The sequence below is a fragment of the Populus euphratica genome, unplaced genomic scaffold, assembly GCF_000495115.2.
Source record: "Populus euphratica unplaced genomic scaffold, PopEup_1.0 scaffold440.1, whole genome shotgun sequence".
NCBI classification, from domain to species: Eukaryota; Viridiplantae; Streptophyta; class Magnoliopsida; order Malpighiales; family Salicaceae; genus Populus; species Populus euphratica.
In genome coordinates this window covers 191,489-196,668 of record NW_011500108.1, presented here as the reverse complement: position 1 = coordinate 196,668, position 5,180 = coordinate 191,489, and positions in this window count along the sequence as shown.

The following is a 5,180-nucleotide window of genomic DNA, read 5'->3' as shown; positions in this document are numbered from 1 at the left end:
AAATAATAAAATAAAGACTGATAATGTAGAGAAAGCAAATCAAGAACAATTCTAAAACATATATAAAAGTCAAGCTATAATTTTTGAGAAAAATCAAAGCCTAATTGTACCTTGTTATACATCGTTAATTGATTGAAATCAGGGGAAAAATTATAATTTTTTTTTTTGGGTCAATTAGGGATTAAATTGAATAAATTCGCAATCAAATACCAATATGCAAAAGATACCCAACAATGAGTATCCAATTGATTGAAATCAGGGGTGAAATTGAATATAGTTAAAAGTTTAATAGCAATCCAAAACGAAGGACCAATGTGAAAAAGGGGGCTAAAATCTAGGGATAAAACTGAAGTTTTTCATAGACTAAATTCATAAAATTTAAAGTTTGAAGTTACTCAGGGATGCAGATGAGAGAAATCACAAATTGAAAAACTAAAATGAACTTAACCAAAATAGTGTCGTTTTGGTTACTGTTCATCTTCTTCTTCTTCAATTTATCTTTGAAAAAACTGCTCAGGGGGCTACTTTGCATGTGCATTTAATGCCTATACCCTTCAATAAATTTGAAAAAACATGCACGAAAATAATCACTTAACATCTGACTTCAACCCGATGTAATCCTTTCTAGTTAATTGACAACATAGTGATCATGGTGCTGACCTAAAAAGGTCAACTTAGGCAACCTTCTACTGGCTGATTTTACAGTTCATGGTATTTACTCTGAACCAATGATTGAAATCCTTTTCAACCAAACAAATGGTCAAAATTTAGCACTATTAAAGATAAAATATCTCTTTCACCCTCTATAAATATGGATGGATTTCATAGCTTGAGCATCAAGAAAATCATGTTCAAAGTTGGAAAAAAAAACATGTCACCCTCCCTAATTCCTTTTCCCTTTTTCTGTCGTCCCTCTCTCCTCGCCATTCCAGCTGCTAACCGGAGTCACCACCAGTTTTTTTTACCATGAGCTCCACCACGCGTCTCTAGTGCAATCACTAGCCGACTAACCCCATGCCTAGAACAACCATCATTTCTTCCTTTCTCTCACTTTTGCAAATTTTTTCTCCCTACCCTCACAATTTTTTTCTCACACCATTTCTTCCAATAAGAACCATTATTTCTTCATTTCTCTCACTTCTGCAAATCTTTTCTCTCTCCCCTTAAAACTATCATTTCTCCTATTGACACCTCCTGAGCTACTGGCTAAGCCTTTTGATCATGACTAAGACTCCTGCGCCAAGTGAACTTCTTTTTCGACTATCCCTCTCTCCTCCCAGCTTCTGTAACCATTTTGGTTACATGCAGAATGTGAACTACTATTCATGTTCTGTAAATAATTAACCTTGGGGGTGGGTTGGACCTGTTCCATCTTAGCCTAAATGGTTAAGCTGGTCCAGCCCACTTGCTAAAAAGCAATTGGCTAGCGTAAGCTTGACCCAACCCTTTTTTTAGGCTGAGCTTCGCTCAACCCCCTTTTTGGACCAATTCAGCCCAACCAAGATGGGATCAACCCATATATTTAATAATTATATAATTATAATAATATTATAATATTATATATAAAATTCAAAAAAATAAAAAATCTTTTAAAAAAATATGATTTTCTCACATGTTTTTCTACCAATTTTGATATAATATGGGGTTATATATTTATATTGTAAGATATAGATCTAATATTATAATACATAGTTTTCTCCAAAATGTTTCTAAAAAAATTTAAAATTAAAAAAAAATCACAAAAATTTTAAATTATTTTCCTCTTTAAGAAAACAAAAAAAAAATTGTTTTTTATGCATACAACCAAATCCTAAAAATTTTTTTTAATTATATTTTCTTAAAAATAAAAAATTGAAACTTTCTCATGTTTTAAAAAGCAAAAAAAAAAAAGATATCGTAACCAGTTCATGATTATCTGTTAAGATTCAGTCAAAATATCAAAAATCCTTTACCATTCATTTATTTATATATTAGGATTTATATATAGATTTTAATATTTGTGAGGTGTAAAACTACACAATAGAGTAAAATAAATATGATGCTAAAATTTGGACTATATAATGGTTAAGATTAAACCTGATAATGTAAAGACTATCTCACGAATGGAGATCTGCCTTAGTCCTTAGAAGAAAACCAACGGATAAAAACTTGGCATAGAAAAATAATCAAATAACAATGTAGCTTACCTTAGATAGGGTGCACTAGGAGTGATGCGTCTTCTTCTTGAACAACTAGTCCTTTACTCAGACTCTCGCAAACTATAGAGTTCCTAATAACTACAATACTAGGTGGAGACTTCTGAACCTTAACCATAATTTTGTGCTCATTTATGGACATGTGTAATAGTTTTTTGTGCTCATTTATCTTATCATTTTTTTTTCAATGGCTTGACGATTTTATAAAGTTTTTTGTAGCTCGATTCCCTTTTCCTTAGAGTTTAGCGATGAGAGGATTGGTTTTTATTTCTAAGTTATTTTTATAGTTATTATTTTTTTAATATGTTAGTTTGGATCGACTTAAAATAGAGTTTATTTTTTAGGTTTTATCCCAGTGGCTATGATTTCATATGTTCTTACTGTGGTCTTATTACTCTTAGGAGGGTTGGTTTGTCTAACGGTTATTGATAGCTTTTGTTTGTTTCTTTATCTTTGGAGTGGCTTCTAGGGATAACTAGGCCATTATTATTCATTGTAGTGACTAATAGTGATTGAGGGTTTTGGTTGATTGCTTTGCTCTTTTTCTTATTGTTGGGAATATTATTGAACATAATATACCAATTGCTATTATTGTGCATTAAATGTATAAGTCAATTGGCAGTGAGTTTTTTCCATTATGCATTGGGAGAGATGTAACTATTTTCGTGGGATTTGATATCTTTTTTTATTGGGATAATGGGATTACATTGTATTTTCATGGTGTGTCTTGGTTGCTTTGCATTCCTATCTTGGTTCAACTTGGTAGGTTCTCTTTATAGTTTCTTTTCCTTTTTCTGGAAGCAATCCATTTAGTTCCTATCTTTTTTTTGTAACCACTGCTTAATTGACTATTTATTGTACTATATGTTCTTGATTATTTTGGGTTGTGCTGTTCTCTCTTGTATTTTTTTTTCTAGGTGGGAGCATTGGGTTCCTTTAAAAGGGTCCTTTTGGTTTCTCTCCATATCTTTCTCCTTGATTTGGGTTCCTTTTTTCTTCTTTGCCATTGTTGTTATTGTTCTTTTACTGAGCCTTTTTTTTTTTGGTTTCTTTGGTTATCTCATGTTATATCACAATTGATTAACTATTGCTTATTTTTGGGTTCTTGTGATTTGATTTCTAGGTTCTTCCAGATATTTTGATTGACTTCATGTATTTTTGCCTTTTACAAGTTTGCTAATTTTGTTTCATTGTTGGCTAGATTTCTTTCTCTTTTGGTTTACATGAATGGTTGGTAAGATATGTTTCCTATACATGAATGGTGGCACGTATGTTTGTTTATAATATTTTAAATTAATTTCCTCTTTAAGAAAACAAAAAAAAATTATTTTTATGCATACAACCAAATCCTAAAATTTTTTTCAATTATATTTTCTTAAAAATAAAAAATTGAAACTTTCTCATGTTTTATCTTATCATTTTTTTTTCAATGGCTTGACGATTTTATAAAGTTTTTTGTAGCTCGATTCCCTTTTGCTTAGAGTTTAGCGATGAGAGGATTGGTTTTTATTTCTAAGTTATTTTTATAGTTATTATTTTTTTAATATGTTAGTTTGGATCGACTTAAAATAGAGTTTATTTTTTAGGTTTTATCCCAGTGGCTATGATTTCATATGTTCTTACTGTGGTCTTATTACTCTTAGGAGGGTTGGTTTGTCTAACGGTTATTGATAGCTTTTGTTTGTTTCTTTATCTTTGGAGTGGCTTCTAGGGATAACTAGGCCATTATTATTCATTGTAGTGACTAATAGTGATTGAGGGTTTTGGTTGATTGCTTTGCTCTTTTTCTTATTGTTGGGAATATTATTGAACATAATATACCAATTGCTATTATTGTGCATTAAATGTATAAGTCAATTGGCAGTGAGTTTTTTCCATTATGCATTGGGAGAGATGTAACTATTTTCGTGGGATTTGATATCTTTTTTTATTGGGATAATGGGATTACATTGTATTTTCATGGTGTGTCTTGGTTGCTTTGCATTCCTATCTTGGTTCAACTTGGTAGGTTCTCTTTATAGTTTCTTTTCCTTTTTCTGGAAGCAATCCATTTAGTTCCTATCTTTTTTTTGTAACCACTGCTTAATTGACTATTTATTGTACTATATGTTCTTGATTATTTTGGGTTGTGCTGTTCTCTCTTGTATTTTTTTTTCTAGGTGGGAGCATTGGGTTCCTTTAAAAGGGTCCTTTTGGTTTCTCTCCATATCTTTCTCCTTGATTTGGGTTCCTTTTTTCTTCTTTGCCATTGTTGTTATTGTTCTTTTACTGAGCCTTTTTTTTTTTGGTTTCTTTGGTTATCTCATGTTATATCACAATTGATTAACTATTGCTTATTTTTGGGTTCTTGTGATTTGATTTCTAGGTTCTTCCAGATATTTTGATTGACTTCATGTATTTTTGCCTTTTACAAGTTTGCTAATTTTGTTTCATTGTTGGCTAGATTTCTTTTTCTTTTGGTTTACATGAATGGTTGGTAAAATATGTTTCTCTCACATTAAGATAAATATCAATGTAATTGTTCATATTTGTTTATGAGATATTGATATATTTTACAAAATTGATCTGAGATGACATGTAATATTTTCATACTTACTTTATTTTTATCATCATTTAAAGATTAGTTTTAGAAAAAGAGACTTAATAAACTCATGTCTTTCCTATCCATGTAATTATCTCTATATCCAGGTTTTTTGTATTAGAATTGTTTTATATGCTTTGGTTTCTTACTTAGTTGGTCTTCTGTTATGTGCTTATTTTTTCTTGGTTTGGGTATTGCTTTTCAGATATATTATGAGATATTGCTATATTTTACAAAATTAACCTAAGATGATATGCAGTATTTTCATGCATACTGTATTTTTATCATCATTTAAAGGTCGATTTTAGATATAGGGACTTAATAAACTCATGTCTTTCATATTCCTGTAGTTGTTTTTGCATATTGAAGGCAATTAACTCTAGATTTATTAGGTTTTTTGCACG